The 27104-nt window shown below is 44.7% G+C and overlaps 1 long non-coding RNA gene across 1 annotated transcript in view; it reads left to right on the top strand.

Moving 5' to 3' along the window:
- LOC142768593 (uncharacterized) overlaps positions 1–25739 on the top strand; it is a 66654-nt gene extending 40915 nt beyond the window's left edge. Inside the window, exons 2-3 of the long non-coding RNA XR_012885350.1 lie at positions 20382–20549; positions 25522–25739. This is a non-coding gene — a long non-coding RNA (uncharacterized LOC142768593). The remainder of the gene's footprint in view (positions 1–20381; positions 20550–25521) is intronic.
- Positions 25740–27104: the final 1365 nt, after the last annotated feature.

Here is a 27104-nt window from a genome sequence, read left to right as displayed (position 1 = left end):
CTGAGGCAGCTGTTATATGCCGTGACAGAAGAGTGGAAGCGACCATGGGCGCGCCATCTAGCGGTCGGTCAGAGCCTATCTTGCTAGGTCGTGAAGATGCTCGAGTGGCCACTCTTTATATAGTATGTTTCTCTATGGGCTCGTTACGCTAGCCCAACTAAAGGTGTCTATTATGAGAGACGCCATAGTGGAGGGCTCCGAAAATTTCGACCACCTGGGGTTCTTTACCGTGCTCTCAAATCTGAGCACATGGGTCTACAGCACTTCCGCTTCCATCGGAAATACAGCCGCCGCAGCCGGGATTCGATTTAGTGACGTCTGGGTCAGCAGCCGAGTACCTTAGCCACTGCACCACTGCGGCGGGGCATTTGGAATGCTCTAAATATAACCCAAGAGATGGCCGTCTTCTCGCTAACTCGCAAGCAGCAGTCTAGGCAGCGGTCCCACTTTCGCTCGTTCTTCTGCTCATTGGTCCCGGTTCGCATGCATACAGTCGGCTGCGGCTGCTGGTGGGCTAACTGAAGGTGTATGACGCCGCTAATAGAAAATTCACCGACATGTTTACGGGGCGCCGGTGTGACAGCTGCGGCTGAAGTACTTGAGCCATTGCGCAGTGCCACTCAGACCGTTTAACTGTTTCAAGCCTTCGGTTGGTTAATGCCGCCATCAACATTTTTTAATGCGGAGCATTTTTTAGCGAACGGCGGTGACATTAAGAAAGCCTATCTACTTAGCTGCCAACGGCTTTTAGCTCCCATGGCCATCTCAATAATGGTATGAATACCATAATTGGTATGGCATAACATGACTGAATGACAAGCTTATTTGACTAATTACAACATGAAAATCATGACATATATGTCATTATTGTCTTAATTTACCTTTCATGGTCTTGCTGTTCTTGCGGTAGTTTCGTTCGCATGGCATTTTGCAAAACTGATATGATATGACATGACTGCATGGCGAACATAAGTTACAGACTTTAACGTGAAAATCATGACATGCATGTCATAAAATTTATGTTTTGGCCAGCCACGAATACACGCCACGCTCATGGGTCGCTCGCAGTAGTTTCGTATGCTTCACATTTACCAAATTAGGTATAACGGGACGTGAATTGATGACGACGGTACACGACTGGTGCAAATGTTATAATCATTAGATGCGGGTCATGTAAAAACATCCCTACACGCCACGCTCATGAAGCGCTCACGTTCGTTTCGTTAGCTTCACACATACCAAATTTTGTTTTACGTGACGTCAATGAATGGCGCAGGTGCATGACTGGTGCAAACATGATAATCATGACATGAGTATCACGTAAGAACATTACAACACACCACGCTCATAATTTACTCGCGGCCCTTTCGCAAGCTTCACATATACCAAATCTTGTATTACTTCACGTGAATGTACGAAGAAGGTAAATGAAGCGTGAAAACATGATAATTATGATATGCATGGTTTGTAAAACATCTCTACATGCTACGCTCATAGCACACTCATAGCCGTTTCGCTAGCTTCACATATCCCAAATTTAATATCGCATTATGTTTATAGAAAACGAAGGTATATGACACGTCCAAACATGATAATGATGATATGCGTGTGATGCAGAACATCACTACATGCTACGCTCATAGTGTGCTCGTGGCCGTTTCACTAGCCCCACATTTCATGTCACGTGATACTAAATTTGCTTTCACTTGACGGGAATAGACGACGACGATAAATGACAGACACACCCAAGCATGGTAATCATGACATGGAAATTTTCTACGGCATAGTTCACGTCCGCCTCGTACTATATGCTGATTTTAAAGTGGCATGTCAAACTTCCTCAATCGTGCTTCACATATTATGGATGCTCAAACTACCTGAGAACTGCCTTTTTGTTTTTATTTCGCCTTCCACTTATTTTTCATGTTTGTGCCTTTCATTCTTTGCCCTGTGGGACTCAATATTTGCTAAATGTTTGTGATTTGCAGAACCCCGCCATAGCCGACAACATGCAGGCATTTGTGTGCCTTGGCGCATGCAATGCGAGTAATTTATCATTTCTGTAGAATCGGTTTCAGAAAGAGAACTGGACGAGATATGACAATGTGAGTGGAACCTTATTGAAGATTTGACTGTGAATGCACTGAATGAAACCAGAAATTTCTTATATATGCAGAAAAATAACTCATTTACTTGCCGCACCACCGTCTTTGGTTGGCGCACTGACTGCGAATGGAGAAAAGCTTACATGACTAAATATTGTGCACGCAGTCGCCAACTCTTTTTTGTCAACTGGACGTGTCATCATTATTTGTATAACCTCGTTATTTGTAGATATCATCATAAGGGCGTGTCAGCTACAGTTCGCCTCAAATAAAGCAATATCTCATAGGAAAAATGTGAGCGTGGTCACTATATAATTTTCGCGTGTTCTCTCCCACGTCATTTGCTAGCCACCACGTAGAACAAACACGTTATATATGAATGGTAATAGCCAGTGTCTAGATATCAATACATAATGTGAATTTCGGAGGAAAATATCATCCGCATAGAGTAGTTCAGTGGACCGACTCCTCCTGGGTGAGGCAGCTATGGAGACATCGTTGTGGTGTGAATGTAAGAAAGAAATGTTGCTTCATTCAGGGGATCTGCGCGGAATTCCAGTTCGTTTGTAGGAAATAGTGCATGGGTAGCAGCTACTAAACGGGTGCCATCAGTCCATTAACAGAACAATAATTGAGGCACCGCCAATAATCCCCGAAGAGATAAACTACACACGCCGTTAACAACACGTTGCTTTTAGTTTGTAAGTTTATACAAGGTGTACTAACCAGACAGCACACAAAAAAGTAAACGGGCGACTAAACAAAGGCAGTTGCTGCCAAAGGTGCCATGCTTCTCTGCATAACTGAAGCGATTGCGTGGAGTAGGTTTCTGTTAAAGTGTGTTTGCAGAAAGTGTTTTTTTTTTCATTTTTGCAAGTGTGTTTGCATGTGAAATACCACGCACATCAACTGCCCATATGAATGGCTTAATCATCTCTCTTCGAAGTATTCTTTTCCTTATTTTTTTGTCGTTTTTGTTCGATCGCCTTTAGTTCGTGTTATCGCTGAAATGAGCGGATCCGAAGCAAGTTTCACTCGTGTTTAGCGTAGTATTACTTCAATTATAATTGCATTAGCGACGTAGTAGGAAAATCCAGGTCAAAAAAGAAGAAAGAAACTTGCTCATGTTTCATGTTGCAGTGCCATGAGAGACACCGGAATCGCTTCAGGCATGTGCGCACACGTTCATTGTTCTTCATTGCCAGCTTACTGGAGGTAAGCAGGCGAGTCGCAAATCCTCATACTTGCCATGCCAGCCACACACAAGCCGAAATATTCCGCTGCGAGCGTGATTTGCGACGATAGCAGTAATAGCCAAATAAAGAAATGCAAAAACAATATTACGCGTCTCCTCAAGCCTTTTTCTCGTGCGAGCTGCTGCAGACTAGCGTCAGAAAACGAATGGCTATTTGGGCTAGTTGGTTTGAATTCATGGTATAATGGGCTGCAGCGCGAGCACGAAGATGCTAGAAGAAACAGACGAAAGGCGAGGCACGGAAGGCAAAGAGGACAACACGAACGCTGACTGCCAACTGAATTTTATTATTCGCAGCACACATGATAATATTGTCACGAGAGGAAACGATAGGCAGGAACTCGAAGTAGAGGACTGTTTACTCAGCCACAGCTGCCATTCACTTCTTCGCTCTTGTCTTCTGCTACCAACACAGCGCGTGGCATTACCCTCTCCCCAATGAAAAAAAAAAGAAGAAGCATCGAATGAATGCCATGGCTCCGAAAAACAACGAAAAGTAGTAAGAAATGTCTGTGTTTATTGAAAAGAAAAAAGGACGAGATGAAAAATAAAGAGGCAAGAAAGTAATGTACAATTGTCTTGAAGGATATTGCCACATCACAAAGTTCTTGTCTTGCAGTCAACGAGAACAGTACGGCTTCATCCTGGAGACGTGAACCACATCCGAGGAGCGGGGTCTGCGAGAACGGTGTGACGTGTCTGCTGGGACAACTTCGTAGTTCACTTCGCCGAGGCGATGAAGAACTCGGTAGGGTCCGAAGTACCGACGTAACAATTTTTTTAGCGTCCACGTTGACGTATAGAAGTCCAAACCCAGACTAGGTCACCAGGTTCGTATATTACTGCTCTGTGGTGGGTGTTGTACCGGCGAGCATCTTGATTTTTCCGCGATAAAATGCGAAAGCGCGCCAGCTGCCGGGCGTCTTCGGCACGCTGAACAAATACATCTGCGTCCGGGGTAATCGTGTCCGGCAGAGTTGGTTGCAGCATGGTGTCAAGCATTGTGGTGACGTCGCGGCCGTAAACCAGACGAAAAGGAGCCACGCCGGTGGTTTCCTGCAAAGCCGTATTGTAGGCAAATGTTATATACGGGAGGATTTCATCCCAATTCTTCTGATCCTTGGCGACATACATCGAAAGCATATCTGCAATCGTTTTGTTAAGACGTTCGGTTAACCCGTTAGTCTGTGGGTCGTACGCAGTTGCTGTTTGGTGCGTCGTGCCGCTCAGCAACAGGATCTGTCGGAGCAACTGTGGCGTAAAAGCAGTACCACGCTCTGTGATGACGACAGCGGGAGCACCGTGGCGAAGAACGATGTTCTTGATGAAAAAGTCAGCCACCTCGGAAGCAGTTGCTCGCTGGGCGGCTTGTGTTTCGCAGTATCTGGTCAAGTAATCGGTGGCAACCACAATCCAGCGGTTACCAGCCGTAGACTTTGGAAATGGGCCGAGTAAATCCATCCCGACCTTTTCAAACAGTTCGTGAGGGGGTCGCAAAGGCTGAAGCAGACCGGCTGGTTTCGCCGTTGGAGTTTTGCGGCGCTGACAGGCTGTGCATGTCTTTACGTACTGCCAGACGGTTTTCGTAAGTTTCCGCCAGTAGTATTTGTCCTTGATGCGCGCCAGAGTACGCGCGAAGCCATGATGCCCTGACGATGGCTCGTCGTGACTAGCACGAAAAACATCATCGCGGAGAGCAGCAGGAACGACGAGGAGGTAAACAGTTTTCGTTGAATGAAAGTTGCGCTTGTAGAGGATGCCTTGGCGTAAACAGAAAGATGACAAATCACGCGCGAACTGATGGGGGGGTTGTGGGCGTCGTCCCTCGAGGTATTCGATCAGTGGTTGCAATTCAAAGTCTTCGCGTTGCTGCTCAGCCACGTTTAATGATGCGAGAATAGCAAGGCAGCTGAAGTCTTCATCATTGTCTTCTTCAGCGACCTCGACAGGTGCGCGGGAAAGACAGTTGGCGTCGGTGTTTCTGGCCAGACTTGTAAACCATCGTTATATCAAACTCTTGTAACCGAAAGCTCCATCTTGCGAGACGGCCCGAAGGATCTTTCAGATTCGCTAGCCAGCAGAGAGAGTGGTGGTCACTTACGATTCGGAAGGGGCGTCCGTACAAGTAGGGTCTGAACTTCGTTATGGCCCATACAACCGCCAGACATTCTTTTTCAGTCGTCGAGTAGTTCTTCTCCGCAGATGACAACGTGCGGCTAGCGTAGGCGATGACGCGTTCCACGCCATCTTGATATTGCACGAGAATAGCTCCGAGGCCAAGGTTGCTCGCGTCAGTGCGGACTTCTGTGTCTGCTTCGGTGTCGAAGTGACCTAGGATCGGTGGCGTTTGTAGGCGTTGTTGAAGGTCGCGGAAAGCGCTGGATTGTTTGAGACCCCAGACGAAGGCGACGTCATCCTTGACGAGTTGTTGTAGAGGGTCGGCAATTTTCGAAAAGTTTGGCACGAAGCGGCGGTAATAAGCACAAAGTCCCAGAAAGCGGCGTACATCATGCTTTGTTTTCGGTATCGGGAACAAAGCAACTGCCATAGCCTTGTCAGGATCGGGGCGAACACCATTGCTGCTGACAATGTGGCCAAAAAATTTCAGTTCCTCATATCCAAAATGACACTTTTCCGGTTTCAGAGAGAGGCCGGCAGTGCGAATAGCCAAAAGAACCGCCTCAAGCCGCTCAATGTGCTGTTCGAAAGTCGTAGAAAAACGACTACGTCGTCTAAATACACTAAACAAGAGTACCACTTCAAGCCACATAAAACTGTGTCCATCATTCGTTGGAACGTGGCTGGAGCGCAGCACAGGCCAAAAGGGAGAACTTTAAATTCATACAGAGACCGTCCGGTGTAATAAACGTTGTTTTTTCTCGGTCCCGTTCATCTACTTCAATCTGCCACGTGCTGTGTTGGTAGCAGAAGACGAGAGCGAAGAAGTGAATGGCAGCTGTGGCTGAATAAAATGTGCCGTCGACGGCGTAGAGACGCGTAGGGCATCCGCGTAGGAAAGCATGGGAGCTTCGACTTGCGATGGTGGTGAGGAGTGAACGAACTGCCTGATTTCGTTACGAACGACGTCCGTAAGAGCAGCCCTACTGGGAGGAGACGCTGCATGAAATTTCCGAAGTTCTTCGCGTACAACTTGCCGCATGAGTTCTGTGAGCACCTCCCTGTTATCACCTCCTGGTACAAGCGAGCGCGCAGCGGACATGGCCGTCTGACGCTCATACTGCCACACCCGCTGCCGAAGCATGCGCTCCATAATTGTGGCCTCACGTATGAACTCAGACACTGTCGTAGGAGGGTTGCGCACAAGGCCCGCGAAAAGTTGCTCCTTTACGCCTCGGATTAGAAGGCGCACTTTCTTGTCCTCTTGCATGTGGGGGTCAGCCCGTCGAAACAATCGCGACATTTCTTCGACGAACATGGCGACGCTCTCGTTCGGCATTTGAAACCGCGAAGAAGGTACCTGCTCCGCTCTCTCTTTGCATTCGGGGTTACTGAACGCCTCACGAAGCTGCCGATGGAATTCCTGCCAACTTGTGAATGAAGTTTCGCGGTTCTCATACCACACTCTTGCCGCGTCTAAGAGGGAGATATACAAGTTCTTCAACTTACGACGATTGTCCAGTCGTTGATGGCAGCGACCTGGTCGAAATGGTCAAGCTAGTCTTTGACATCCTCACCGGCATCACCATAGAATGGGTTGGGTGTGTGAGGCGTGTTGCTGACACAGGGTACGCTAGCGAGTGGGTCATGCTCGGTTTGGGTTGCGGATGTGGCAAACATTGTCCTCACGGAACTTGCCAAGGGGCCGTACTGTAGTGGTAGTCCTTGAAGGCGGCGGCTGCTTCGATAGATATCAGCAGACCCTGGTGCACTGGCGGTGGTTGCTTCTGGTTCAGGACTAGCAGGCATAAGATGTTGCAGTACAGTACCCAGCACCTCCACCAGTCTGTCGCGAGAGGAAACGATAGGCAGGAACTCGAAGTAGAGGACTGTTTACTCAGCCACAGCTGCCATTCACTTCTTCGCTCTCGTCTTCTGCTACCAACACAGCGCGTGGCATTATATACAACAGGCAACCTTTTAACACCAAACGTGAGCAACGTGACATATTCTGGGGAATGGTCTGATAAAAAGAAGGTACAATGATAAAATAGCTAACCCTTATATAAAAGCGCGAACTCTTTGTCATGCAAGGCCACCGAAGGTTGGCTCACGCATCCGTCACTATGTTTTCTAATAAAATACTCTTCAGCTATTTCACGAGTTAACTTGTCCATGTGGCGTGCCAGCACACTCACTCCCGGAAATCGAGGCTGGTACCCGCAGCTTTCGCAGTGCAAAACAAGGTTTGAACTAATTCCTTTGCATATATTATTCATATGTTCTCCTAACCTTTTATTGATGCACCGCCCAGTTTGGCCTATATAACAACGACCGCACGTTAAAGGAAGCATGTAAACAACACCAACTGCGCAATCTACAAATTTATTTATGTGTTTTACGGCGCATGTCCAACTTTTTTTGGTGGTTCCACTAAGTCGCTCATCCGTCATTCTGAAAATCTGGCTTACTTTGCACGGGGCGGATAAAAAAACTACATCCACACCATATCTCGAGCCTACCTTCTTCAAACCATGAGATATATTGTGGAAGTATGGGATGACTGCAACTCTTTTTCGCTCTTTACTTCCTCCTGCCTTTTCTTGTTTTTGTTTGATTTTTAGCAACAAAGCTTCGCACACTGAAGAAATTACAAATTTTGGAAATACCTCTGACAGAAGTCTGGTAATTTTCATTGTTACACTATCAGTCATCTTGTGTAGGCATGACTTAAATAAGCCAGCACTAACAGCCGACGAAGCAATAGCTCTCTTGACCAATTTTGTGTGGCAGGAGGCATAGTTTAACAAGGGTTTAACACTTCGCGGTTGGTATTCCCAGCATACGTGATTTGGAAACAATGTAATATTAATATCTAAGTACCTCAGTGATCCCTGTTGGGGAACTTCGCACGTGAAGTCTAGCCCACCTCTATGTGTTTTAAAAGCACTCAATACAAGTTCAGCCGGGTTTTTCCTGTTAGTTATGGAAAGCAGCAGAAAAATTAAATAGTCGTCCACATATCTGAAAGCGGTTTGCACCAAATCCACAAGTTTTTCACTGAGGATGGTGTCAATCTTGGCAAGAAAAATGTCACTCAGAACCGGGGCGATCCTTTACCCAATGCAAACTCCCTTACGTTGTCTATAAAGAGACCCTCCCCCCAAAAAAAGTGGAGTTCAAGTAGAAAAGCTAAAGTTCCATGAAAGAATTAACACTGATGCCACTATCATTAATGAACAAATCTTCATGACGGTCCTTGGTTATACAATCTCTAACATCATTTAACAATGTGCTCAGAGGAATGGTGTAATACAAATCTACAACATCGATACTAAAAACAGCGCACCCAATGGCATTATGATCCTTGAGGTATCTGACAACTTCTTGCGAATTACGTACGCGGTGGGGGTCATTCAAAAATAAACTAGATAAATGTTTCTGCAAATAACCTCCCAAAAGCTTCTTCCAGGTTCCTCTTTCAGAAACAATTGTACGCAAAGGTTTTTCCGGTTTATGACTCTTAATAGTGAAAAAAATAGACAATTCTAGAAAAGAAGCTTTCTTTACGCTACGGGCTACACAAGATGACGGATAGTGTAACAATGCAAATTACCGGACTTCTGTCAGCGGGATTTGCAAAATCTGTAATTTCTTCAGTGTGCGAAGCTTTGTTGCGAAAAATCAAACAAAAACAAGAAAAGGCAGGAGGAAATAAAGAGGGAAAAAGAGTTGCAGTCATCCCATACTTTCACAATAGATCTCATGGTTTGAAGAAGGTAGGCTCGAGATATGGTGTGGATGTAGTTTTATCCGCCCCGTGCAAAGTAAGCCAGATTTTCAGAATGACGGATGAGCGACTTAGTGGAACCACCAAAAAAAGTTGGACATGCGCCGTAAAACACATAAATAAATTGGTAGATTGCGCAGTTGGTGTTGTTTACATGCTTGCTTTAACGTGCGGTCGTTGTTATATAGGCCAAACTGGGCGGTGCATCAATAAAAGGTTAGGAGAACATATGAATAATATATGCAAAGGAATTAGTTCAAACCTTGTTTTGCACTGCAAAAGCTGCGGGTGCCAGCCTCGATTTCCGAGCGTGAGTGTGCTGGCACGCCACATGGACAGGTTAACTCGTGAAATAGCTGAAGCGTATTTTATTAGAAAACATAGTGACCGATGCGTGAGCCAACCTTCGGTGGCCTTGCATGACAAAGAGTTCGCGCTTTTAGATAAGGGTTAGCCATTTTATCATTGTACCTTCTCTTTATCAGACCATTCCCCAGAATATTTCACGTTGCTCACGTTTGCTGTTAAAAGTTGCCTGTTGTATATATTATCATATGTGCTGCGAATAATAAAATTCAGTTCGTAGTCAGCGTTCGTGTTGTCCTCTTTGCCTTCCGTGCCTCGCCTTTCGTCTGTTTCTTCTAGCACCTTCGTGCTCGCGCTGCAGCCCTTATTACCATAGCGTCAGAAAGTCTCTCCTAGTTTGTGAGCACTATTCGTGCAGCGCAGCTTGCATGCTGCCACGAGAATTCTTTTCGTTGATACTACGAGCATTCCCGAAGCTCCTCTATTTGTAAATGTGCGTAAGAAAGTTGCCACAGTGCATTACCGAATCACCTTTTGCGGTAGTAATAAACATTTTTATCAAATAGATGGATATATAGCGATCTAGGCTCCTGCATCGAACACTTTACACCACAGTGCACCTTCACTTTTTTGAGTATGACCTATCACAGCGTAAGCTAAAGACACTACTTCGTTCGTGTGATCTTCAAAAACATAGTGGGAGGAGAACGGAAGTCAAGTAAGAACCAACATTTTCTGTTCATAGTAGAGGAGTCACCATCTGAAGAGGGTGGCAGATCGAATCAAGGAATAATATTTTCATTTTTTTTATCGGGACGAAGATTATGTGCATGATGTTAAAGTAGAAATTCAAATATCAGCCCAAAGCTTAGCCAAATACTTTCATTTTTCCTAGCAGTTCAGCATGTTAGAGCCATTCCTGGATCTGCTGTTGTTTTATTTAGGGTCTACTTTCGTTTATTTTGAAAATAAGCCTTTCCTTCAGCGATCTGGATTATGATTGAGCTCATCAGTTGCACCTATTCTTAGTGCAATATGTTTGAGTAAATTTGACAGGGGAATCGAGCAGCACATTTCTGGAATTGTTAAACATGTCTTCAGGTATGTGGATGGCTTCCTGATATTCACAGATGGCATTGATCCTTCCCGAGAGGTCCTGAACGTGGTAAAGGTGTTTAAGAAATGTAGCATGGGCCTTGAGTTTGCTACTGAGCAGCCTAAAAATAACGAGTTGCAATTCTTGGATTTAAAATTGGAACTTGGTAGGGAACACATTTGCTGGTATTATCAACCAAAAAGTGCCAAGCCAGTGCTAGATAATGTGTCTGGGCACTCCAAGTTGGTAAAGAGGTAGATAGTGAAATTTCTTATTGTGTCCACTTTGCAGAAATTATGTGGGCATCTAATCAATGAAAGTTTCAGGAGTCAGGTGGAAAAATTCCAGAAGGCGGGCTACCCGAAGCAGTTATTTTTCTCAGTGTGCACGGTCCTTGCCAGAGAAATGACGGGCAGAAAACGAAGATCCAGTTCGAAGAGAGAGAAGCGAGAAAAAATGGCTCTCATTCCATACGTGCACAAGTTGGCACACAACTTAAAGCACATTGGAAATAGATACAGCGTAGCCATGAAGTTTTCGGCAAAAACCAAACTTGCAAGCTTGTGTCCACGCATTAATAAGCCCATAGGTTCGAAAGCTTGCTCCGTACAACACAGAAACTTGTTCGTGAAGTGCATAAAAGCAGTAGATACATGATGCCCTTTTCTTGGGGAAAAGTCTACAATAGCCAGTCAGGAAGATGCGTGAACGACCGCTTTGGAGAACATCGCGCATCTGTTAAGGCATCGGGCAAAAGTCATCTCGCAGATCACTGTAGTAGCTGCGGATGTTGTCCTGTGTTTAAAGAAACAGATATATAATTTCGACACAAAGATCAGCTAACACGTGAGATGGTGGAATCTTACTACATCCGAAAAAGGGGACATGACTGTGTTAGCCAAGCTACGATTGTGTTGCATGATAAAGAGTACGCGTATTGGGACTCCTAGAACTTGTAAAATAGAACAAATGATACATAATATGTACAATTTTTGTAATCCTGAAAAGAGTGGTTTCTGCTGCACCCTGTTCTGATGCACATGCGCGAAAGACTATATATCCGTTCTAAATATCTTTTCTGATGAATAAACCTTCAGTTGTGAGAACAAGCGCTGTCCTTGTCAGCCTCTTCTCTCCGTCCATTTTTAGTGTACTTCAACAAAATTTTCAATTATGTATGTCCTTCGCACGTGCGGCAAGGGAGCACACAGACCAAGAAGTGTGGCTGCTAAATCTTGTTGTAGCCCCTAGGCGTGACAGTTTTGAGTGTGTAAGATAGCAACCGAAGAAACTCGTCGGCTAGCGTTCTGTGTAGCTTGGCTATCCCAAGATATATTCTGAAGTCTCCACCTACACTGGTGAGATACAGCTTGTTGATGTCTGTAGAGGGACCAAGTGCTACGCGTACCAGTCTTCTTGGCTTTCTCCTGTACATGAGGCACATTGCTTTCGTTTCTACATCTCGCTCGTCTCAGTGCTTTTCTGGACTTTTCGCTGCAGTTGTGGGGTATATTGCCCCGTACGTTGCGGTAATAGATGTACAACCTCACGAGGTGACGTCAGACTCCGGTTCGACCGCGAGGAAACACTTACAGTGAGAGCGATGACACTGAGCTGTACTCCGCATCTTTCGACGAGTCTTCAGATGACGGCTTTCAACCTGTCCTGCACCGCAAGGCCAAGCGACGGATCATCAATCCATCGCCGGTGTCAAGTACACCCACCGTGAAAACGGCGCACCAGTGATGGCCCCATTCCATCCTGTTCGTGCCAAAGAACGCTACCGAAAGTCTGCGTGCTCTGAACAGGCAACCGCCTTCGCTCTATTTCGAGAACACTGTGCAGAAAGAGATTAAAGACGTACGGCTTAATACAAGAAGAAACATCCTGGCTGTCGATGTTGTGCACACGAGTGTACTGAGCACGCTGCAACAAGTACCACAACTGGGAAACATTGCCGCTAGGTCCATCATACTAGCCATTGGTGCGACCACATCAGGAGTCATTTACGACATTAACCTGGAAATCCCAAACGCAGACCTTCCAATACTTATAAAACCAGCGAGTCAAGACAACGTCAATGTCAGCGTTGGACGGCTTGGTAACACACGCTGTTTGAGAGTAACGTTCAAAGGTGACTGTCTTCCCGCATACGTGAAGGTTGGCCACTTTCGTCAACAAGTTCGACCGTTTATTTCTATACACGTACATTGCTTCAATTGTAAGAAGATCGGCCATGTAAAGGGTGTTTGGTGGAGCTATCAGCGTGCCTCCGGTGCGTCGAACCACACGCGGAAGACAACTGTAGCGCTACCACACTGAAGTGTCCTAACTGTCAAGGTGCCCACAAGGCTTCTTCTAAGGAATGTGCGCACATAAAGAAAGAATTTTCTACTCTGAAGCAAATGGTATGAGACAGCTCAACCCACAAAGAAGCTGATGAGAAAATCTGGCGAAGACGACGTTGCCGTACAAGGTCTTCACGTCGGACAGCGCCAACTTCAGGCAGTAAGTCGACGCATCAGGAAAGATCGCCAGTTGCAGTTTCCAGCACGGCAAACACAGACGTGTGAAAAGAGCAAAGGGGCAGGCAAGTCTCTACAGAAGAGTGGCCTCCACTTACGCGTACACAACGCTCAGAAGAGCCGCAGCAGAAGCCTACTTCTTCAGAGCAAGCTGCTGCAATGGAGGACTTGGTGAACACAGATCAGCAAGTGATAGCTCTTTTGCGACCCCTAATTAACGCCATTCGCTTGTTGGTAAGCAACATGCACACGCCATCAGCAAGAAGTGGATTGCAATTACTGGATGCTTTGAGTCCAGTACTCGCAGCGCTTGATTAAATAATGGCTCACCAGCCACTGTCTTTCAGGGAAGAGGTCCGAAAAGCAGCAATTATTCAATGGAATGCCCGGGAACTGAGGTCACGCATCGCCGATTTCCGTCGGTTCGTGTACACCAATAAGTTCCCCATCATTGTCATCTGTGAGCCAAATTTGCAGAAAGAAATCAGACTTTTTGGTTATGAGTCATTCATGTCGTCTACAACTGCGGACAATAGCAAAGTTCAGATGTTTATTCGCCGTGACCTCACCTACACCCATCACTCGGTGTCACCCCACGACGACAATTAATATATAAGTATAACAGTGTAAAGGAGACTTACCGTCACGGTTGTGGGTGCCTACCTCTCTCCGTCAAGCCGTTTGACCATACCAGACTACAAGGTATCCTGTCAGCAACTTCTCACCCATGCACTATAATTGGTGACTTCAAGGCCCATCATACAATCTAGGGAAGTTCGAAGACCAATGTTAAAGGGAGAAAGTTGGTGTCCTTCGCCTCCGACAACCAACTTTTCTTGCTAAATGATGGCAGTCCAACGTTCCTACGTGGTTCAAGGTATAGCAGCTGCCTTGACCTGGCCTTTGTCTCACGAGGCCTCGTCAGCCATGCTGAGTGGTTTCCAGACATAGAAACGCTTGGAAGTGACCACAATCACACGTCAAAATCGAAGGATTGTCCCAAGCTAAGATTCGCGATAGTGTTCAGAGAGTGGACTGGCTGAAATTTCAGTCTCGCATGGAAGAGCAATGTGAAGGAAACATATCCCTCGATATAGAGGGGATAATTAAAAGCACAATACACGATACTACATGTACCCTCACCTGCTCTCGCAAAGTAACGGAATTTGACATTGAGCTAGAATGACTTCGAGCAATCCAACGGCGTGCTGAACGAAGATACCGACGCACGGAGGCAGTAGAAGACTTATGGATTGCTCGACGTATACAAAAGAAGATTCAGCGCCGGATAATTATTCTCGAGTCACAACGTTGGACTGTTTTTTGTGAGTCACTTGACCCACGAAAACCTCTATCCCGATTGTGGAAGACGGTACGAGGTCTCTGCACAAAACCCACTCAGTGGTAACCATTCAGGGCTCTCGCACTTTCTGAACAGAGACGCGGCATTGACGTGGCAGAAGACTTCTGTGCCAGAGTATCTGGGCCACTCGCAGTGCCCAATAGCCTATTGCCCTCGACTAACTGTCCACAAACACTGGATTCTCGCATAGATATGCCCTTTTCAATTGTGGAGCTCAGAGCAGCACTAGCTTTGCGTGGACGCACGTCGGCACCAGGGCCCGATAGAATTCCTTAAAGGCCTTGGGTCATCTGGGTGAACGCGCGATAATCCTCCTTTTTGAGTTGTACAACAAATCCTGGCAAGATGGAACGCCCCCGACAAGCTGGAAGACAAAACGCCTAGTTCCACTTCTGAAACCAGGCAAGTCACCGTTGGAGCTCTCATCTTATCGTCCGATCGCATTGGCTAGTTGTGTAGGCAAAGTTATGGAGAGGATGATCCTGGGACGCCTGGAGTTGTTCTTGAAGTGTAACAACATCTACACAGACGCCATGGCAGGATTTCGGCATGGTCGAGCATCGATTGACAACGTAGTCAACCTGGTCACTTACGTCCAACACGAGAAAGCCCGTAAGCGTCTCTGCGCATCTTTGTTCCTAGATGTTAAAGGGGCGTATGACAACGTCACGCATGAAGTTCTTCTTACCGCTCTCGAAGATATAGGAGTAGGTGGTCGGATGTATCGCTGGATACGTAGTTATTTGTCAATGCGATTCTTGTTTGTCAGCACTGAAGACGGTCCAACCTCTCCACATTACAGCCACCATGGCGTCCCCCAGGGTGGCGTACTCAGCGCTGTGCTGTACACTTTTACGTTGATTGCTCTCACTGAGCATCTGCCAAGCACGGTCAGGCTATCAATGTACGCAGATGATATCTGCGATTGGGCATCGGCTGTTACACGCCTGCAGTTACGAGGGAGAATTCAAAAAGCTGCCACTGAAACATTACGCTACCTACGAAATCGAGGCTTGGAAATTTCTTCCGAGAAATGCGCCCTCGTAGCTTTTACACGAAAGCCTATGGATAAGTACACTATAAGCATCAATGATCAAACTGTACCATACGTTCAATCGCACAAGTTCTTGGGCGTCATAATTGATAGGAATCTATGATGGAGTGATAACGTTTCGCACATGAAGAAACGGTTAATGGACATCTGTAATATACTGAAGTTCTCTGCAGGGAAGACTTGGGGAATGTTTCCCAGTGCAATGCTACAGCTGTACAGAGTACTTTTTCTCGGTTTTCTGCGGTACAGTTTACCAGCATTGACCAATGCAAGAAAAACAAGTCTTCGAACGCTACACAGTGTTCAGTCCCAGGCCCTCCGGATTTGCCTCGGCTTGCTTCGTAGTGCGTCGACAATGGCTAGTATAGCTATCACCGGGCACCACCTCATCACGACACATATCGACGTTGAGGCACTCAGGACACATATAAGGCATATTGCTCGGACACCCTGCCACCACCTAGCCTCTTTACCAGCAGACAGACCACGTTCGTCATTTTGCCAAACGGTCACCACATATCACGAATCTTTGCCCACACGCTTCACACCCGCCGCCAGGCCTTCGACTCCTCCCTGGTGCCTGACTCAGGCTAACATCAGGGTAACTATACCTGGCATCCAGAAAAGAGCAGATATGTCGTCACCTGCTCTTAGGCAGTTTGCTCTGCTCTTGTTATACGAGACGTATCAAGGCTGTATACACGTATACACCGACGGCTCTGTTTTACAGAAGACTTCAACGGCATCATTTGTTGTACCGATAAAAGACACGACAAGAAAATTTAAGACCTCCCACCTTACGACATCAACGGGAGCAGAGCTCACAGCTCTTCGTGCCGCATTACAATTCATCAACGACCAACAGCCACAAACATGGACAATATTCAGTGACTCAAAGGCGGCACTGCAATCCCTTCTATCACCTTTACGCCACGGCCCGTATGAACAGCTGGTATTTGAGATTGCAGAAAAGACACACCAACTCATTGAGGAAGGACATGAAATAGCCTTTCAATGGCTCCCAAGACATTGTGGAATAATTGGCAATGAACGGGTCGATCGAGCTGCCCGTTCTGCCCATACTGAAAGCGATGAAATATCAATTACGCTTTCCAAAACTGTCGCTGCACGGAAACTCCGCATGCTTGCTCTCAAGCGCACGTTGTCACAATGGAACGAGTCACAATTCATCCATGCACGGTTAGGTACTTTAGACTACACTCTCAGTCTTCGAATTCTTCCGGAATTACACCGACGAGACGCTACTATGCTGTGCAGATTATGGTTGGGCGTCGCATTTACCAATGCGTACGCGTTCCGCATAGGAATGGCTAACACTGCTGCATGCGACCATTGTAGCAGTGATGAAACAACTTGGCACATTCTGTGTGAATGCCCACAATACTGCTCGCAGGGACAGTCACTCTGCAATGCACTAGATGAACTGGACAACCAGCCTCTTGCCGAAGAAAGAATCCTGCGCTGCCGACAGGACTTTATGTCGCAGAAGAAGGCTGTGAAGGCGCTCCTGTGCTTTTTGCTTTCAACAGGCCTGTCCAAACGACTGTGATCGGAACTTTCTCCCTGAATGTGTGCGCATGTGGTTTTTTTTGTAATTTATTTTATATCTCTCTATATCTATCCTCTTTCCGACCTATTTCCCAACCACCGTACAAGGTAGCAAACCTATTCGTCTAGGTTAACCTCCCTGTCTCTTCCTTTTATTTATTTCTCTCTTGCTTTCGTTTCACAGTCGTACCTGCTGTACGTGTTGGTGGGGCCTGTCCAATGCCACTGCAACGCGCTTGTTCACGCGACGAGGTCACCTACGGCAACGCTGTTTAACGCAGGGCATGCGCCCGAAAGCCGCGCTCTATAAAGCCTTCAAAACTTGGCAATAGATAATGCCTGCATTATAATTTCTTTTTATTGAGGAAGGTTTATTCGGTTACTCAGAACATTGCGAATAGTCATGTATTTAAAAAAAGCCGCTTTTGTGTCTGAGTGTTGCGTTTCGCCTTGCTTTTTTTTGTAACACTTTGATTTGATGTCATTAATGGCTGATGTTATGGTCTTCAGTTATCTTTTCCTACCACGCTGAATTTGACGTCAAAATTATGAAGCCTTGTTTCATTAGCAATTCAAGTGAGGATTGCGCAAGTGCTTCATCGATCCAATACTTAGATTGTGAATTTCAGTATCTTTCCAGATGAGGCCCGCAAATCAACATGCTATTCACCAGTTTTTAGTATATGCACTCTTTTTGTTCTCACCTTCCCCTTATAGCGTATATATTCCCTCTTTCTCAGCAATAAAGTTTGCTGTAAGTACATGCTCTCTTCAATCTTTTCTCACTTCTTCAAATATTCTGAAAACTATTAAAGGAGCTCTTCCTTGTAAAAAGTGTAGTTCTTATCAGCTCAGGAATACACCTTGCTCTAGCAATTACAAGCCATAGTCTAAACAAAGGTAACTTCTCACATAAAATTCGACATGTAGTCACCACTTCAAGTAAGTGCCGGCATACAACAAGGTGATAGTTGTGTGGCCTATTTACATTCCGACTTTCACCAAGGTTGTATCTCTTTGTCAAAACCCCGGAACAAACCTTGTTCTGAGTAAAAATATGAAGTACTGCTTTGCTGATCGAAGCGTTACTTTGAATCGAATCTAGAATCAACAGTGAAGCTAAACCTGTCTTTGTAATGTAAGGATGGTTTACTTCAAACCGCGATTTGAAACCAAGTGATGGTAGAGCTACAACATGGAGGTCAATAAAGTAAGTGCAGTTAGTTTATGGGCCAGCAAAGGGAGCTTCGTTCACCAGTATCAAGCTATGCGAGAAAGATAGTGATACCTCCTCGCAAACACGATGATTTCGAAAGCTCACTCTCCCGGAACATGCTTGGCGGAATCACCACTTTTTTTATGGTACCATGATGAGCTTTTCCTCTAGATCCAAATTGAATTAACAGTTGTTTTATTCCAAAACGAAACAAAGAAATCAGTCCTGCCGGATATTAAAGCTGCAAGAATTGACTCTTAGTCGCAAACATACAGGTAAGCTTCGGCAACATGAGGCTTACACTAGAAGGGTAAAAATGAAGCATTAGGAAGAACGAGGAAGGCGTGAGTTAAGCTCGTTGAGCGCAAATATTGAAGACTGTACGCTATAAAGTAATTTACGCAAATAAAAGGTGCTCTTCGCATACCATTGCGTCAGCCAAAGCAGCAATAAGAATGGAGTAAGAATGGCAATAAATGTGCAACTGCTTCCCTGAACGTTACTGCTCTGCGCAAATACCACTAGTGGAGAAGCCTTCCATTGAGTGTCTATATTCCGTACGGCAGATAGACAATGAGAAGAAATGGTCTCTTGTCTAGGCGTAATGATCAGCAGTAAAAGAAACATATTTTGGGGCGGCTATCGACCGGCTGCTTAATTAGCCGGCGCACCTGTCCGGACCAGATGGCGTTTGAAACCTGGAACGTGGCGGAGGCTCCCTCTTATGCGCAGGCGAGCAAAAGTGCGGCAGTCTCTTAACAGTAATGTCTTCTTACGAAGCTTTTTGGCGCTTTATGCATTTCCTGACTGTCCACTGTGAAAGTGTGACTCGTATGGTTCTCATTTCAGAGATTAGTAAAAACGTGCACGTATAAAGACAAATGACGTCGAGAAATAGAAACCATTTTTGAACTTCCAATACCCTTCATAAAAATGATCATCAGTGCTTTTGGAGCGACTGAAGATTTTCAAAAATAATTTAGTAGTTCAGGTTCCTGGCTTAGAATGTCGACGAGGAGATAATCATGCAGACAGAATTGTTGCTGACTGAGCACTCCATCTCACTGCTTGTGCTGGTACATGTAGAAAAACGGTGAAAAGGAGAGAGAGAAAAGACCAGAAGAATGTGATAGATATGTGGGGTTATGATTATGAGAGATATAATTATGAGGGATGTTGTAGCGGAGGGCTCCGGAAATTTTGGCCACCTGGGTTTCTTTAACGTGCACACAAATCTGAGCACACGAGCCTATAGCATTTTGCCTCCATCAAAAATGCCACCACCACAGCAAGGATTCGATTCCACGACCTGCGGGTCAGCAGCCGAGTATCTTAGCCAGAAGGCCACCACGACAACGCGTGAAGACCGGGTTGTTATCCAGTTCAGTACAATATACAAGTGTAAACCGAGCTTTACCAGGCTTCGTGAGATCTCAACATGCTTAACTTAAAAACCATTTATTTATTTCACAGGAGCTGTTCGTGAAACTGGTATTTTTTGGTCTTCGCCACAAAAAAATATCAGAGTGCCCTACAGCTGATTTGATGTATCTTTTATTGAGGTATGCATATAATTTTTGCTTTGAAAGAGTAGGCTTCGAGCTGTCTATCATATACTTCATATGTTTCAGAAAGTGTACATAGAGCATGAACAAGATTTACTTTTCATATTGAAGTGTAATACTTAAGGTTTTCTTTACATTGATAATTTTTGTATTGCTATAGTAATTTAAATTTCACCAGTTCAGTTCAATTCTGCTCACACCTATTTACCTGCCTAGCTGCTATTTTTTCACAATCATTTATTTCTAAAAAAAGGAAACAAAGTTGACAAGTTACAAGAGTGCTTAGAAGTATGCTAGACCACGCTTGAAAAAAAAGTGATCCTAGACGACCATGTTCACCTACGTGCTCCTGAAAAGATTTGGTTAAAGAGTAATACACTATGAACTAGCTAAAAACAGAAACATTATTGCCGTTTCAGCATTCAGGGAGGAGCTCTGACAAGGCAGCAACCTCAAAGCTTCCTCTTGTCAGGAGACGCCACGTCGCATTTTTCTGGAGGGCCCGGGAGCAGAAGACTTGCGGTGCTGCCAAGAAAAACATCCACGGTGGACGTCGGCGAATGCTCGCTTATTCGAAGAACGGCGAGGTCGAATAACCATAATTCATAGCACTGAAATAACAAGCACGGAAAAGAATCGTATGCCAGCGCATGGGGTAAAAAAAGGGGGAAAGTGCACGCTCGATCAAAGATCCTTAAAACAAAATCTCGTCCACGCGAAGCGGTCACGTGTAGCTTCTCATTCAAAGGGGTGATATACACGGCTAGCCAAAACTGTAAAAAAATGGTCAAGAACGCTTCTTAATTGTAGAACCTGTGAAATGAGTAATTACGAAAAATTTTCTCTATAGCTCTGGCTGCTGAAACAATGTGTTGAAACTGACGTTTGGTTCATACCTATAGGGTGACATAGCGTGTGAGATAACGCTGTGTACCCATGGGGTACCATTGCATGTTAAGACAAGCAGAATCGCTTGCTAGTGACATCTCAAGTTTTCTTGGGAGGATGGTTGAGTAAATAGGGAGTATATTTCCTACATGCGTAGACGTGCACTGTGGCTGATTGCTCTATTTGCAAGTGAAAAGAGGCAAATAAGTTTGACTTCAGGAACAACAAACTTTTTTTTCGATTGACATGAAATAGAAAAAAGCATTCACATAGTGAAACCAGCGTACGCGAATTCGGTCTATGAAAAAAACAACATTAATTCTCTGAAAAACTCACAACTTTTTCTTTTTTAGTGCTCTTCCCGCTAGCCCAGAGCAAGAAAATTGCGTTCTACCCTATGCCGCTTGCCAACAGCACTTCAGCGGTAGAACGTCGTTGCTTCCCGTGAGAAAACATTATTATAAAATGAAAAAACAAAGAGAAGAACGAAGAAAAGTAGTAATGAAATATATAGAGGGATGCTCATGCGGACAACGCGAACTCGAAGTCTTGTTCTTTTGCCCACGATGCACACGCTAGGGTGGCAGCCCGGCCCATGCGGCGTCTTTTCGTTCGGGCTGAATGCGGTCGACATTGAACAAAAGAACCTGACTGATTGAACAGATCACGTCCCCTAAATCAATCCTCCTTTCAGAGCCCAGTCGATGGCGCGCTGCGTACGCAATACGCACGCCGGCCGTATGGGACGGCAGCCGTGTTACTCGTTTTCCGTATACGTGAAAACACAGCTTTGTCGTTCAGTACGCGTTCACAAACTAACACGTGGAAATACTTTCGTGCACATGCGTATTGGTTTTTAGCAATAAGCTATGTCGTTCCAGCTATTGTGTTACTGATCAAAAATCAGTAGGCACTGACACAGTCGCTGCACTAGCATGTCGTCGCTTGTGCAAGAAAATACACCTTATTTAATCAAGTGCATGCGTTCTTGTGAAACATTCAAGTCGATATACAGTGTATTTTCATGTCAACCAGTAGAAAAAAGCGAAAAACAGCTTTTGAACTTGGCGATAACAGCTAATAAAATGCTGATGTAGTCGGAAGTGTGCCCATAGGACCGGATGGCAAGCAAAAGTCTCAGAAAGATGACGAACTGAGTAGTCGGAGCTGTTTACATAATCGTTTCTTCATATTATTTATAGGTTAAAGGTAGCGTGATATACGATGGTTATGGTAGCATGCTTTGGGCGTCTCGGCGCTCGTGTTTCAAAGTCCAAGTTTTCCCGAAATTTCTTGCAGAGGAAAACAGTTGACTCGAGGATCGACAGTGCGAACTAAACTTCCACAGTGCACTTACTTTCGCCATATGAGAGTCGTCCCCTGTTCTGAGGATACACTAAGCCCTCGAAATTTATCTGTGGTGCACCACAACGAAACGATTCATGACTGGCCGTGCTTTGGATCAAAAGAGAAGCACGCACAGTACTTGTCCTTGCCGCTGGCACTGCAAAATCTGGCGACAAACCGCCTTCTCCAGCAGCGTCTATTCCTATAGTAACGCATACTTCAGCCATGCGAACGTCTCTCCCTGACTTGTGCTTGCGTTTCCTATATGGGAAGAAATGACGGTACATGACTTACGAAAAATACGCATGGATGAAACAGTCGACAAGGTGCAGCGCTGCATTCGCAATTCTTACTTCTCCCGCCTTCAAGCGGGTCACGCGTACGTTCATTGCGAATATGTCTTTGTTAGCGTCGGATACGTGAAAACGCAGTACTCTTAGGAAAACTCCCCGAGCTACATAGGGAAAAAGGCACGGCGGCTCTGGCCGCAACAGCCGCGTTATCGCAGGATCAAAACATTTATTCCCTGCCCTTATATTTAGACGGAAACGTTGAGGACACAGCAGTTTTATGCTTTGTTGCGGGCTGCCTAGTTTCGAAGGTCAGACATCAACTCACCAAAGTTGCTAACAGGCATGGAATCCGCTTGGTGTCTTCTGCGCCCAACAAGATCTCAAAGTTGTGCTCCCGCACATGAGCTATAGTAGCAAACGTGTGTGCCAAAGTAAACACAGTGTCTTTCTCATTTCTTACATGACCTATACTCCATACATCTAGTATGTGCCAAGTTCTACATTGGGCATACGGGAAGATGCTAGTTGAACATCTTAAGGAACATGAGTAAAAACTAGCTAACAAAGTAGGCCAAGGGGCACAACTTGAGGCTCACTTGAATTCCTACATTGAGTGGGCACCGCGATGTTACGATGCGCTGATTCTAGGCACAAGCAGGAGTGAAGACGTGCAGTTTCCTTTGAGACCACATCACATTAAGAAAAGCGTATCTGATTGTATCAGTGACATCTCTGTTTCTTTGCATACCATGGAATATGAATCTTCTGAGCACATCTTAGGATATTGTTCTTTACGCAAGGAATATGAAACTACGCGTGTGTATTCAGGTGTTGCGGTGTGATATAACATGAAATTTTATAAGTTAGTACGTATACAATACTAACCTGTGCATGCGCATACAATATATATATATATGGGTTTTGAAATATTTATTTATTTTCGTTACCTCAAAGTCCCCGGTATAGGGGCTTTACTTGAGGGGTGGTCAAAAACGAATCACCATAACAGATGTTTGACAAGTCCTTCTTTGGAGAGTACCGAGCAGGAGTGTTGCATGGCACCGGCAGAGAGAACGTTGCAGCCTTTGGGCATCAGCGCGAAAAGAGACAATGAGTGGGCTACGGTCCGAGCATGAGGCGGGTAAGCAACTTTGGTGCGATGCTCTGAGATGATTAAAGCAGTTGTTAATTTACCGCCAACCTGTTCTTTTTCTGACCTGCTTTTTATTTTCAAATTTTCAGTGTTATTTGTGTTTAAGAAGTTCTCTTCTTATTTGGCTGTGTACAAACTAGACCCAACGCAAGTATTACAGCAAATTAGAGCTTCAAACTCTCTAGCTTCTTTTGTTCTGTTTGTTCTTTTTCACTGATCTGTTATATTTCGCTAATAATGCCCATGCATTGAAAAGCCAACGTTCACAAGCGTGACTCATACAATATTCAAGCTGCCATTCCTGGGCGTACGTGCCACACTGCAGAACTGCTCATGTACATCTTGAAGTCCAATGTATAGTTGGAAGCCAACAATGGTAGCCGAGAATTTCGTAGCAGTTTTACGAGCAAACATGGCATGCCCACAACAGTTCACCTTTGCGTGATTGAACTCACAACTGCTAATAAGGCAATCAATGGAAACTTAAAGATGGTTTCTTCAGGACCACATAAAACTTTACATCAAGATAGTGGAATGCTGGTGCTACATAACGTCGAAATATATTAGTGAACGAGGCAGACGGAAGGAAAGCACTTCACATGAGAGACGCTCACTCACAACTGCAGTTTTATTATGAAAAAATTGCACGAGAACAACGATGCACTCAGGCTCAACCAACTATAACCGAGAAACGTCACCCCAACTAAACGAACCCCTTCCAAGGTGTTTCGTTTTTCTCCTTCAACTACTTAAAAGTACACTTCTTTATCACTTAGCGCAACGAAGGAAACACTGATGCACGCGCTCGCATTCGCCCTATTCTGCTCTGCTTCCGTGATTTCTCTGGTCAGTCTGAGTTAGATTTCCTCCTAACACTCGTGCTTCCAAACTGCGGATTGCATCCACAATCATGTCATTCCTCTAAAGCGGTTTCCTTCTTTCTACCTTGCGCGCTCCTATATTGTCGCTAAATTTAGTACCTCCCTACCTACTGCAGCCAAGTGACTCATCGGATTTTCACATAATGCGCTACCGATCTGAAAATGCAATCACTCCTAAAGAACACTGTGCGATTGAAAACTGCTAATGGCTTCTGGAAGGAGCAGCCAAGCAACAACAATATTCTTTCAGTAATTCTCGTGTAAATTTTACGAGTTGACTGAAACAGTGGGTTTTCTGGTTTTGTTAAATCTGCAGTGGTACATATATGTGACAGATTTGACGCGTTGAGCTACAGTGAAGACGATGTGAAGGTGGTTGTGACTAAAGCATACCAATGTCATCATGTTTAGAAACGAGAAGTTTGAAATACAGGTTCATTTTCAAACTGAATTTATTAGAAGAAAGGCATATGAGGGAACTCAGTAGTATAAATCACATATATGCTTGCTCTCGCAGAGGCTCCACGAAAAGCAGAAACCGTAGTACAAAACACAGTTGTTCCTATACAATGCATTCGCTGTACAGAATATTCAGCGAGGATTGGCAGACGAGGTCACCTATTATTCTAGTACAAAGTGTAATACATATCCAAATCATCACCGTTACATCGATGATGAATTCAGTATTAAAAATTCATAAGCTAATAGAAACCAAAATTCTCTTTATTTCTTGGTAGCCGCTATTCAGCCATTTGCAGTATTATTTAAGTACGCTTCTGTGGTCCTCAAGAGTCCCAATTATGTTACGATGAGACGTGGTTCTGGCAAGGACGCGTATACACAAACGTTGTGTAAACTAAGCTTGCGTTCTGAAAGAGGATTGTCTAAATAAACGTGATGAGTACATTCACCATTTTCTTCTATATCCAGTGTGAACAAGAGTGCAAGTAATTCACTTACGTACCAACACATTTCCCAAAAAACTTTTTTTTTGTAGGATTGCTGGACAAACAACCAAACATGCTTACGACGGCAGGACGAGAGGCACCTGAGTTGCTATTTGGGAGCGCCTTCTGCCCAAGTGAAGCTGACGCACTTGAAACGCTATGGACTCAGAGCACAGAATGAAACTCGATTTGCTCACTCAATGAAAAAGAGAAAATAAATGGAGGAGCCGGAATATTAGATTACTGGGCACGTCCGGATTAGCCTATTTTTCTGTGCTGTCTGTCATCTCTTTTTGCTACATTCATTCTCGATAAGCGTGTTTATGTATTCAAGGAATATTTATATGTTTTTGAGCACTCCACCATGAGGTTGTTCACAAGACTTGGCATGCAGCTTTTGCAAAACGTGCTGCTTGTCACTATATTACACAAATGAGAATCCAGATACCAACGGCATATGGGCTATGTGAATGTTTGGGCAATGTAGGCTCTCTGAAAACTGGCAAAACTGTTTTAGGTGAGAGTAAATCGTATGTTAACTCTAGGTACTCTTTTTTTTTTCTAAATGTTATGGTTACAACACACACAGTACAAAATGTCTGCAATGAAGTATATCTACTTCATATCAATGTAAATAAAAGTAACTTGCACGTGAAAGGTAATGTGGGGAGATGGAGAAACAAAAGTGAAAGTATAGTAGCTTGTAGAGAGTTACGCTCCGGTATTATAGACGGAGTAGTATGCGTACCCCGATGGTGCCTTCATAATATTATTAGCCAACACTATATTTTACCGTGCATAACATTGGTCGTATAAAAACGTTAATGTATTTCCAAAGAGCAATGCGGTCAACTTCGGGATTGTTCCAAATAAATATGAAAGAGTTCAATTATATTTCACAAAGTAAAATATTATGTCGCTTGTTGACATCAGGGTTAAGGAGACCCACAAGTAGTTCTTGCCAACACAATAAAAAAATTTCTGTGTCGGAACCTTGACGCACGCTTCCTCACCGATCCTTGATAAGATTGTTATTCATCTTTTGTTTTCACGGCATAGTGGCTACTTCCAAGGACTTTTAATCACGATTGTCATTTAGTGCTTGGCGCAGTCTCATTTATATGCGCAACGGAGTCTTTTTTCCCTATTTCGTACTTAAACTTGTTCACGTATTTCAAGCTTTTTTAGTGGTAAATGGTTGGATTTTAATTACTTCAGCTTCTTTAAATCACCTCCATGTGATTGGATGGTCATAAAATGCCCAAATACACTACAACATGAGTACCGCAAACTTTTCAAACATCGCAAGTGATCAAGACTGTTTACACCATATTATATAAAACAAGCCGAAATAGTACATAAAGAGAGAGAGAAATACAGAGGAAAGACGGGGAGGTTAACCAAGCTTGGCACGGTCGAAATATTACACGGTTTATTATAACCTACATAAGCAGACAAAGTATAGCACCACCTCGTCCAAATTTCTCGGCTGGAAATGCGTTAGCATGAGAAGGTAAGTGACCATACGCACAGGTGGTAGATGCTACAAAAAAAGTGTTCGTAAACAGTGGCATCAAAGCAAAAGAAATCGGTTCCCTCAACGAAGTTCAGTTGCGGAAGTGCATTACTGCGC

The sequence above is a fragment of the Rhipicephalus microplus genome, chromosome 8 (assembly GCF_043290135.1).
Source record: "Rhipicephalus microplus isolate Deutch F79 chromosome 8, USDA_Rmic, whole genome shotgun sequence".
In the NCBI taxonomy this organism is placed as follows: Eukaryota; Metazoa; Arthropoda; class Arachnida; order Ixodida; family Ixodidae; genus Rhipicephalus; species Rhipicephalus microplus.
Note: the sequence above shows the minus strand (reverse complement) of the source record. Positions and strands in the feature narration are given on the sequence as shown.